This window comes from Nicotiana attenuata, unplaced genomic scaffold, assembly GCF_001879085.1.
Source record: "Nicotiana attenuata strain UT unplaced genomic scaffold, NIATTr2, whole genome shotgun sequence".
Lineage (NCBI taxonomy): Eukaryota > Viridiplantae > Streptophyta > Magnoliopsida > Solanales > Solanaceae > Nicotiana > Nicotiana attenuata.
Window position 1 is genome coordinate 202,493 of NW_017671969.1, and position 12,314 is coordinate 214,806.

Here is a 12,314-nt window from a genome sequence, read left to right on the forward strand (position 1 = left end):
AGCTTCCAGTGCTTGAACATGCCGAAGCGTGGCCGGAGAACCCTGGATCTACAGATCTGAGACAGATCTGAGAGAGGACCGTCAAGGTCAAGCTTCCAAACTTCGAGTAGCTCAGGCTTAGGGATGAGAGAGGGTGAGTACATGCCATCTATGGCAGGAGATGGCATGGATTCCGGTGGAAACGAGGTGAGATAAGGTGGGAGGTGATTAGGGTTTCGGAGAGGCTAGTGAGGGTTTGAGGGAGACGAAGGGAGTTAGAGGCGGCGTCTCTGTGCAAATGAGGTAGGGTTAGAGGGGTTAGGTGATTAAAAAAGGACAGGAAGGATCAAAATGATCAACGGCTTGGATTTTAAAAGAAAACCGGGCGGGTTTGAGAACGGGTCGTGGGTTGGGTATTTTAGGAATTCGGTCGTTTAATTTGGGGGCGGATTGGGCCAGATTAAGGCTACAATTGAAAGGGGGAAGGGCTGTTATTGAAATAGAAATAGGCTAAGTGTTAAATAGCCAATTTCCCCTTTTTATTTTATAAAAAATAATAATAATGATTTCAAAAGCAAATTAAAAACACTGGAACAACAAATAATATAAATATTAATTTAAAAATACTGGAAATAATTTTGTAGTTATAAAATGCTATTAACCGTAAAATAGGCTATAATTGCAATTACACGCAATTTAGCTTTAAAAATACCAAATAAATTTGTAAAAATGTACAAAAATTACCTTAATTATATTCTGGTGTAAATATGAGAATGAAATAAGTTATTCACCAAAATGATAATTTGGGGAATAATTATTGGATTTTGTGGTATTAAAATAGGCAATAAATTGGTTTAAAAAATTATTTTAAATTTTGGAAAAAGTACCAAAACTCTTGGGTATGCTTATGTATGCACACGTATGTTATTTTGAAAGTATTTTGAGTATAAAAATATCTAGGAAAAAATTGGGTATCAACAGCTGGTTCTGATTCAACAAGTACAACAGCCAATGCACCTACTGAATTTGCTAATGTGCTTCTCTTCATGTTGCTTTCTGCTGCTGTTGGAAAAAAAAAAGAACAAGAGAATTGGGATTTGGCATTTACACAAACACACAATCTGGAAGACAAAGTTCTTAATGTAAGCTCTTACACATTTCTATATGATAGCTAATTCATAAGTTATTAATAGATTGCCTAATAGATATCACTCTAAATTTATAGCCCAGAACACTAAGTGAAAGAGTCATCTCTAATACAGTTTGTATTTGTGTCTTGTAGCTGCGGTGGGGAAAAATATTAGTCTTGTCAAAATGTTGCTGAAATATTAGTCCAAAAGTGGTTCAACATGTATTAATCTAAGTTTCTTACATTACAATATTCAAAAGAGCTATTGGTTTACATAAAAGAGCTCCTTTAACCAACTAAATTTCAACATATATAGCAAATATTACATAAGAAACTCTCTAACAATTCAAGCGAGTATCACAATGACCAGCAACATTATGTACTTTCTCCTCATCTTCTCCTTTTCTTACTCGTGTTTTTTGATCCTCTTCAAAAATCTCCAAATTACAATCCTAGCTTGTTCAGGAAATTCATCATCAAGCCACTTAAAATACTTACACCCTTCCCATAAAATAGCAAGAAAGGTCCATAAAAATGAAGTCTTGGCCAAACAATTCTGAATAAACAAAATAGGCACAAAAAATAACTTTGAAAATTACTTACTCGACCATATTGGCATCCAAGATACCTGCGACCTGGGTTATTTTATCACCACAAAATCATCATTTCTGTCCTTTTATATAATGACAATATAAGGTGACTTCTATTTTTGATAATGCTTCGTAATAGAAAAATAGGGAAGAAAGAAGTAGGAAAAAGTCGGGGAAGAACGGGGAAGAATGGGGATTTAGGTTTAGGAATTGTAAATTGGGATAAATATAAAAGGAATTCATTAAGTGTATAATAGTAATTTTGCAGTTTTTTAGCCATTACAACCAAGAAAAATTCAATATAATGTGTTGCCCAGCGTTTGTATCTCACTCGAGTTACCATGTCAGACACGTGTGTTTACTTGATACAATAAAATAAAATATTAAGTGTCTATATGGTCACCTGGTAAGTTGGAGTGTGAGATAGACATCTGGGCCAACTTTAGGTGTCTCTTTATGTATTTTGCCATTTTTAAATTTAGGATGAAAATTGAGTTGAACTGCGAAGAAGATGAATTTGTACGATATGCTAAAATGATATATTGACACTTTGGTATAGAATTAATTCAATAATATCTAATTAAGTATAAGAGTATACTGTATGTTATATGGTATAATGTAATAATATATTGTTGACGAAGAACACACGTTGCTATTTTGATATACTGTATGTCATCTTGGTATATAATATATAATTCAACAGTGTATAATTTCTGGCAAATAGCATATTGTTATAGTATATAATATAATTTAATAGTATGCTATTATAATTGATTCATTTTTTGATTTTTCAAAATTACTATGTCCTTTCAAACAAGTTAACAAAGTTCTCATTCTTTTGACATTGTTTTCTTAAAAAAGTATATGATAGTGTTCCGTGGAGTTATTATTTAATATATTAGAAGTAGATGTAGGAATAAATATACTTATTTAGTATATTTATATGTCAAGCTAGTGTACTATTGTACAAAATATTTTATAGTAATGTTAGACACTAATATGTTACTTTATTATATTGATATATCAATTTTGTTATACTAATATATTTATATACAATATGCAAAAAATATTTAGAAACATGTTGAGCTGAGAATGTATTATGTTTCAATGATTAACAAACTTTGTTTGAGAACTAGATTTCATGTTTCAGATTTGTGTGCTGCTAGATTGTTGTGCAGATAAGAATGATGAACATCAAGTGAACTAGGTGTGTAGCAGGCCGGTGGAAGAACGTGAGTCAGACGTGAAAGGCCAGCAATCCCATGCGATTAGGGATTCCCAAAGGTATAATCGGTGTCTTGAAAGGAATACACGTCTGGATGGACTTCGTGTATTAAAAGGAATATGTAACTATGGGAAATAATCGTGGGAAAAAGAAGGTTGCAAAGTTAGAAATAACTAAGGAAACCAAGTCTAAATAGGAGAGGCTTTTCTTAACCGAAATATTCTAGGTTTTGGAGCATTAATTTAAGAAGATTTTCGGCCAACCTTGCATCTATAAAAGAAGACCTTTTGCCACACTTCAAGACTACTGCTATTGTGAGAAATCTTGTGAATACTTCTGATAATAGCAAGCAAAGAGAAGGTACTTTTGAAGATTCAACTCAGTCAATTGAAGAACCAGTTCTTCAAGATGAAGCTGCTCGAGTTCTTTAGTTGTTAGGTTGTGTCTAGTATTCTCAATTGTAACCTACATGCTTTCATATAAGTGTAATAGTAGGTTATTGTGAAACATTATTTTTGTAAGCTTTCTAGGCTAGAATTAGATTAGGAAGGGGTTGCTACAATTGGGTTGATGTAGGGAATAGAGTTAGTCTCTTTGGTTATAGAGTTGTAACCTAAAACTGTTCTTGAAGTTTGTGGAGATTTGGGAAAAAACCTGCTGGGTTGGTCGTAAAAATCTCGGTGTTGATTACTTTTCTGCAATTTTTTTTGTCTGTTCGAATATTTCAAAGAACCAGGTTCTTTAAAAACGCAAAAAATCAGGCAAGACACAATTCAACTCCCCCTTCTAGGGTCTAAGTATCGTCTGAATAAAAAACATATAATAAAAGTAAAGTAAAAATAAAAAAACAGATAAAAGGTATACCATAGTGTTATAGAGAAAAAGGAAAACAAATAAAAATATTCATGTGAAAAAAATAGAATGGAATCTAATAAGGAGGAAAAAATATATAATATGGAAAAATGATATAATCAAAAAAGGAGAAAAAATAAAGAAAAAAGAAATTGATTTGACCTGGCTTAATTTATATCTATACTTTATTACAAGTACAAAAATCCTATGATGTTATAAATAGAATTTTATTTAGTGTGAATGTTCTATATTTAGAGAGATTCTAGGGTTTATTACTTGGTGGCTAAATCACCCTCTCCCTAAAAATAGAGGGTTCTATTCCATTGAAATTCATCCCATATAAATAAGAATTCTCTCTCTCTACTTTTATCTGCAATACTCTTGTTCTTCTTTTATTGTTTCATAACACGTTATCAGCACGAGACTCTAACCAATTGAGTAGAAGCTTTGGGATTGAGCATAATGATTGTCAATTGTTCCATGAACTTCCTTCATTATTAATTTCTGGATTTAAAGTATGTATTTTACCGTATTTGTCTATTTTATTCTATAATTTGATTTTAAATACAAGAAAGAAAATAAATTTTGATTATAACTCTAATGGAGTTAGTAAGAAACTATAACCACTCGAAGTGGTAACATTTCTATGTCTTGCTATGATCAAAGTCATGTATGATCGTGAGCACAAGAGGATACTCCCTAGCACTGAGGGAGTTGTGATAGAGGTGGCCCAGGTTCATGAGGGTACATCCAGTGTTCCACCGGTGGTTCAGCCTGTCCTTGATCCAGCTCATGTCCCAGCAGCACAGCAGCAGCAGGTCGGAGACCAACCTGAGGTCCGGGCTACTACAGAGGATCCAGGGACGACAGGAGACCCCACGCATGTGGACTAGGCTTGAGGGGCCCTTCTATATCCTTTTACTCTGTTTTTGAGCTTATCTTGGTAGTTGGCATTGGGGACAGTGCCAGCTTTTATTCGTGGGAGTGCTCCCTACCATTTTGATTCTGATACATTGGATGACTGTATATATTTATTTCATTTCTAGTCTATGTTTTTGATTGTCTTTGATTTTTAAATAGTTGGCCTGTATATAACTTTTAACTTTGGCTACTTTTAGACTCTTATGTATATATTCATCCCGTTGTATATTCTACTCCCCATTGTACATATTCATTCGGTTTTTCTATTTTCGTTATTTTCATTTTCAGCCTAGTAGTGAGGCTCGTAGCCTTTTGTTTTGGTTTTAGTGTTTTCAATAAGCTCTTGATTTTCTTAATGCCACGGTTCTTTCCAAGGGTAGTGTGTTGTGCGAACCGGGTGGCTCTTCCCAATGATAGATAGCGTGACAACCTTCTTAAGGGTTTGAGTCCGTTTTTGATTTTTCTTCTTTTGATTTTCAAAATTTTGTAGTTAAGAGGACCTCAGGCAAGCTTCACTTGGGCCTAACACATTTTCCTTTGATCCCATGGTCAAAGACATAATGTTGTGTTTAGGATGGTGAAAATTGTGGCCTTGAGACTCTTGTGTTGATCAAATAATCATCATATGATCGTGTGGGGCCATTGTGCGCTTGAATTGGAACTAAGGTCGTTATGGGATCTCAACTCGATGTCTTTAGCAATCCCTGAGTGTGTGTGGTGAGAATTTGAATTGTGAGTCTAAGCTCCAAGCCGATGGTCTAGAACTTGCCCTGAATGTTCGTTGAGGCGAAATCATAGGTGAAACTTGACTTGAGAAGTGAATATAGGCCCTCCTTGGTCCGAACTTCCAAATTTGAACAACTTCCATGACCTACCAATGAAATGATCCCTAGTTCAACCCTTTTGAGCCTTAAACCTTCTTCTTTCATGAACCAAAGCTACAAGCCTATACCCGTTCTCAATGAGACCCTCTCTTGGCACCCAAATCTTCCCTTGAGCAATGGCAAATATATAAGTTTGGGGGTTGAGACAAGAAAGGCATCAATGCGGTAAAGAGGCACAAAAGCAAAAGAAAAGAGAGGCAATGAAAAATAGAAAAAGACAAAAAGAAATACAAAAGTGAATAAGAAGCGGAAAGGAGATTCAAAGAAAACAAAGTGAAAAAGGTTGTGTAAAAGTAGAAAAAGGGGAAAGGTTTGAATTGCAAGAGAAAGAGTGACAATGTGTCTCTCTAACCCCTTGAAAGAACTGAAAGAAGTGAAATACTCAAATGAGTCAAAAAGTATGCCATAATGAATCAAAAGAAGTGCTAAAGGGAAGATTGAACTTAAATGAACAAAAACATGTCCTACCTTCACCCAAAAGCCTTCACAATGACTCCTCAAAAGCCCTATATGATCTTGAGTTGAGGGAAGCCTACATTAGTGGATACTTACATAAGGGGCAAGCATATGGTACCTAAAGCTGAACTTATGACCTTCTTTGTGAGAGAAATGAGTGAAAACAAAAATCCATCAACCTCAGGTTGTGTGTCATTACTCTATAAAGTGAGGTTCGCTTAGGGAGAGTTGAGGATGTGTGAGTTTGGGTTCCACAAAGACAAAGGTATTTGAGAAAAGCGCCTTGATGAAATGAGTCAACCCTTGATGCTCTCGTGTCACATTCGATCCATAGTTCTTAAAAGACCTAAAAAATGTTTTAATGATGCATTCGTATTGAGGGTAATTGTTAGTCCCAATTGATGTGTGATGAGGCTTCCTCGGGATAAGCTGGAATTACTTGAATGTTTCCTTTTTAGGGGTAGGTCTTCTTTTATTTACTTAAGGACAAGCAAAGGTTTAAGTTTGGGGGAGTTGATAACTGTGATTTTAACACGTTTTATGCCCATACCTGCCTATGCTTTATGTATGAATTGTCGTAAAATAGACCCAGAATGCTAAACAAAGTGCGCTTGATTGCAGGTTTGAGCGACAAGATGACGAAAGTCAAAAATCAGCTCGAAACGGAGTGAAACCTGCTCAAGTGTCAAAAAATCATTCAAGTAGGGACAAGAGGACCTAGCGCGGACCGCACTGATTTGCTACGCGGCCGCGCTAGGAGATTCAGAGAGCATCCATTTTAGGGGTTTTCATGCGCGGTCAGCGCTCTTTTCTACGCGGTCAGCGCTGGTGTCCACGCGGTTGCGCTTCATTGTTGTGCGGTCCGCGCCCATTAGCCTGCGCGGTCGCGCTACCTTTTTTGTGCGGTCCGCGTCCCCAGCTTCAGAAGTGAATGATCGAAGGCCAAGACCACTACGCCCACGCTGCATTTCTGCGCGGTCCGCGCCAGCCCCGCAGGGGTATTTTTGTCCGGTTTTTCTAGCATAGTATAAATAGAATATTTTATTATTTCTAGGTCAAGTTTTAGATATCAGATAGCAGCAGCACTCGTGAGACTCAAGTTTTAGCCTATTTTGGGCATTTTCATCTTGTTTTATCGTAGATTCTTGTAGATTAACATTCTAGTTAATTAATATGTTAATTTTATCTACTATTTCTTCAATTTCTGTTGCTATTATGGCTAGCTAAACCCATTAGCTAGGGTTGTGGCTCAACCCTAGTGTGGGTAATTAATGGGTAATGGGTGTGTTTAATGCTTGAATGATGTTGGGTGTTTGATATTTGGGTTAATCTTATGTTTTAACTAGGATTTGGTGGTTGCAAACACTAAGTCTAGCTTAGTGGGTCTTGACTCTTCTTGAGAAAGAGTGTCTATGACTCCAAAATTAACCCAACAAGGAATTGGGATGGACCCATGAGAATGGTAGTCCCAATTAACGGGTAAAACCTCGAGAGCGTAATTACCCAACTTGAACCCTAAGTTGCTTGGCTTGTTAGCCTGCCCAATTGGCCTCGAGAGAGTCAATTGGGCAAAATCACTCTTTCTACCGAGAGGTGTGAGAGTGAGTGCAATCGTGCAACGGTTATAGCATAAGCCCCATAATCATCATTCTCTTATTAGGAATCTCTACCCGTTAGTTGACCACCTAGGTAAATGCCACGACCCTAGTGCCTTTCTCTATCTTGCATACAACCTAGAATTAATATCTTAGCATAATTTAGTTATAATTAGTAGTTGATAAATTGTAGTTGATAATCATAAAAATCCAAAAATGATAGAAGATCAATTAGAAGCAAACACGCATTTCTAGGCTAAGCAAATATCCAACCCCCTTTCTAGCTCCCTGTGAAAATTGACCCCGATACCACTATTGTGAAAAATTTGAAGAATTTTAATGTTAATATTGCTAAAGTTGACTTTGGTCAACGTTTTTGGTAAACGGACCCGCACCCGTGATTTGGCGGTCACGGAAGGTCCGTAGAAAAATATGGGACTTGGGAATATGCCCGGAGTCGAATTTCGAGGTCGGGAGCCCGAGAAATGAATTTTTCTGTGAAATTGTTTTTCTGAAATTATTAAGAAAAATAGAAATGAAAATTGATTAAAAGACTATGGTATCGGGCTCGTATTTTGGTTCCGACGCCCGGTACAAGTCTTAAATATGTGTTAAACACTTTCTGTGAAGTTTGGTCGAAATCGGACGTCATTTGACGTGTTTCGGACCTAAATATCTAAAGTTTGAAGTTTATGAAGTTATAATGAAAAATCATGTGCCTTGAGGCTTGATTCTATGTAAATGATGTTATTTTGGCGATTTGATCACGCGAGTAAGTCCGTAGGATGTTTTTGAGGTCGTGTGCATGTTTGGTTTGGAGCCCCGAGGGCTCGGTTGAGTTTTGGATAGGCATCAGATTGCATTTCTCATGTTTTAAAAATCTGGTATGCTGGCTTCTGCAATTTTCGCAAATGCGAAGGGAAGACTCGCAATTGCGAAGTCTGGGAAAATGGGGCACTGTCGCAAATGCGATCAATCTTTCGCAAATGCGAAGGGGCCCCAGATCGCAAATGCGATCATTACTTCGCAAATGCGAAGTCTGTATTGAGGCCCAGTGTTCGCAAATGCGAACTAAAATCTCGCAGTTCCCAGATCTGCTGGGTTCGCAATTGCGAACCCAGCTTCGCATTTCCCATACCCGCGGCCCAGCAAATTTTATACTTAGTCGAATTTTCATCACTTTTCACCATTCTTTCAAACCCAAAACACCATAGGCGATTTTCAAGAGCAAACTTCATCCCAAATCACTTGTAAGTTGATTTTTACTCAATTCTTTCAATCTTTAACATCATTAAACATGTTTTCCACTTGAAATCAAAGATTTTCATGGGTGAAATTGGGATTTTTTTGTAGAACCTAGGTTTTCTATAAATTGGGGAGTTGGACCTCGATTTGAGGTCCGATTTCAAAATAAATTATATATTTGAATTCGTGGGGGAATGGGTAACCAGATTTTGGTTCGAACCTCGAGTTTTGACCACGTGGGCCCGGGGGCGATTTTGGAATTTTTGGGAAAAACTTGGGAAACTCATTTTATGCATTCAAATTGATTCATATAATGTTTATTAAAGTAATTGAGCAATTTATGATTAGATTCGAGCGAATTGGAGGTGGAACCGTGAGGTAAAGCAATAGTTGAGGATTAAGTGGATTTAAAGGCTTTGAGGTAAGTGTTTGTTCTAACTTTGGCTTGAGGGAATAGGATTAGGATGTTATTTGCTACTTGCTAAATGTGGAGTATGGTGTATAGGCATGGTGACGGTTGTCTATGCACCGAAGTCTAGCATGACCGTGAGTCTTAATTACTTTTAATTCGAGTGATGGGACACGACTTCCTTGTTAAATTGATAAATTTCATATAATGTGAACGGTTGAGGAAGAATTGTGATTGGTATACTTTGGAGCATTGGCTCGAACAAGAATGTGATAGTTGAGAAAGAAGTGATTTAAAAGACGATGTGTTGTGATTTTTCCCTTGCCGGGACGTGTAGACTATTATTATGTACTCTCCCTTGCCGGGATATTTGGGTTGTTAGGTGTACCCTTGCCGGGTTAAAGTGTTATGTTGTCGAATTCCCCTAATGGGGCCTTCTTCACAAAGTTCACATATTTCAACATAAAAGCTTTCCGGCTTCGCGCCCGGACTAAAAGCGAGGTTTTCAGGGCCTCGGAAGCATGCAAAAGAGAGAAATCCGGTGGTGACCCTTTGGGTCGTCACATTGATTTGTTTATCAAATCTCTACCAAAGATCTTTTGAAGATAGTGCACAAGATTGTGATGCGAACGCTCAAGGATGTGAATTGATGCTCTCATCAGGGGGAGTTAATGCGCGTTGCACTCTTTTTCCCTCACAAGGTTTTGTCCAACTGGGTTTTCCTTGCAAGGTTTTTAACGAGGCAACCAAAAGGCGTATTGTTAGATATGTGTACTCTTTTTCCTTCTCTAAATTTTTTGCCCACTGGGTTTTATTTTAGTTAAGGTTTTAACGAGGCACATTATCTGTTGAATAAACATTCAAGGGGGAGTGTTATAAATAGAATTTTATTTATGGTTAATGTCTATATTTTGAGAGATTCTAGGGTTTATTACTTGGTGGCTAAGTGTGATGACCCAAAAGGTCATCACTTGTTTTTAAACTAAATTCTGTGCTTTCGAGGCCTTGAAAACCTCATTTAGAGTCACCTCGATTTGCGTGCATAGTCCGGGCGCGTAGCCGGAAAGCTTAAATATAAAAAAATCTGTGAAAAATGATAAAATTTGGCTAATAAATGAATTAATTTGACTTCGGCCAACATTTTGTGTAAACGGACCCGGACCCGTGATTTGACAGTCCCAGAGGGTCCGTAGGAAAATAGGGGACTTGGGCGTATGCCCAGAATCGAATTCCGAGGTCCCAAGCCCGAGAAATGAATTTTTGAAAGAAATTATTTTCTGAAATTGTTTATAAGGTTTGGAAATGAATTTTGATTAGAACATGTTGGTGTCGGGCCTGTATTTTGGTTTCGGCGCCCGGTACAGGTCTTATATATGATTTAAGATAATTCTGTGAAGTTTGGAAAGAAACGAAATCCATTTGACGTAATTCGGACCTTAAATGCAAATTTGATGTTTAAAGAAGTTTTGAGAAATTTCATTGATCTTGAGGTTTAATTCGATGTTCATGATGATATTTTGGTGATTTGAGTACACGAATAAGTCCATAAGATGTTTTTGAGGTTGTGTGTATATTTGGTTTGGAGCCCCGAGTGCTCGGGTGAGTTTTGGATAGGCCACGGGATGAAATTTTGGACTTAAGGAATTGCAGGCCTGCAGGCTTCGCATTTTCCAAACCCCCTTCGCAATTCCCAGGTTCGCATTTCCCAAACTCCCTTCGCAATTCCCAAGCTTCGCATTTCCCAAACTTTTTCGCAATTCCCAGGTTCGCATTTCCCAAACTCCCTTCGCAATTCCCAGGCTTCGCATTTCCCAAACTTTTTCGCAATTCCCAGGTTCGCATTTCCCAAACTTTTTTCGCAATTCCCAAGCCAGCAGAGGTTGGTTCGCAATTGCGATCCCCTGTTCGCAATTCCCATAACTGAGACCTGGAACTTTTATACTTAGCCGATTTTAAACCCATTTTTCACATCTTTTCAAAACATAAACACACTAGGGCGATTTTTTAAGAGCAACTATCCTTCCAAATCAATTGTAAGTCGTTTTTAACTAGTTTTCTTCAATCAATAACATCTTTTAACATGATTTCAACTTAAAATCAAAGATTTTCATGGGGGAAATTGGGTGTTTTGGGTAGAACCTAGGGTTTTTCAAAAATTGGGGATTTGGACCTCGATTTGAGGTCCGATTTCAACACAAATTATATATTTGGGTTCGTGGGGGAATGGGTAATCGAGTTTTGGTTCGAACCTCGGGTTTAGACCATGTGGGCCCGGCGGCGATTTTTAACTTTTGGGCAAAATTTTGGGAAATTCATATTCATGCATTCAAATCGATTCATTTAGCGTTTATTGATGTAATTAAGTAACTTGTGACTAGATACAAGCAAATTAGCGGTGGAATCAAGGGGTAAAGCTATAATTGAAACTTGAATTGTGTTCGTGGCATCGAGGTAAGTGTTTGGTCTAACCTTAGCTTGAGGTATTAGGAGTCGAGTCATATTTGCTATGTGATAATTGTTGAGTACGACGTATCGGCATGGTGACGAGTATCTATACGTCAGAGTCAAGCATGCCTGTGGGTCTCATATTTTGATTTTCATGACTTCGTTGTATTATCTATGCTTTAGAGGTGATTTTTATTTGTTGTGATAAGTTTGTGGAAGTAATTGTGACCTTTGAACATCGAGGAGCATTGGCTCAAGCTATATTACGAATTGTGAAAGTATATGAGTTGATTGAACCCTTTGGAGCATTGGCTCAAGTGGTATGTGAGTTGTGAAGTAAAAGTGAAAAAGAGAAAGAAGTCATTTAATTGTTCCCTTGCCGGGATATTGTTGCCTTATTGGCTATCTCCCTTGCCGGGATGTTGATATTGTTGATGTTGTTCCCTTGTCGGGATTTAATTTTCTAACTGTTGTTCCCTTGCCAGGACTTAATTGTTTAACTGTTGTTCCCTTGCCTGGATTCCTATTGTAATCTTGTTTATTCCCCTTGCCCCATTGTTTGTGATTGTTGTTTGGGTGAGGAA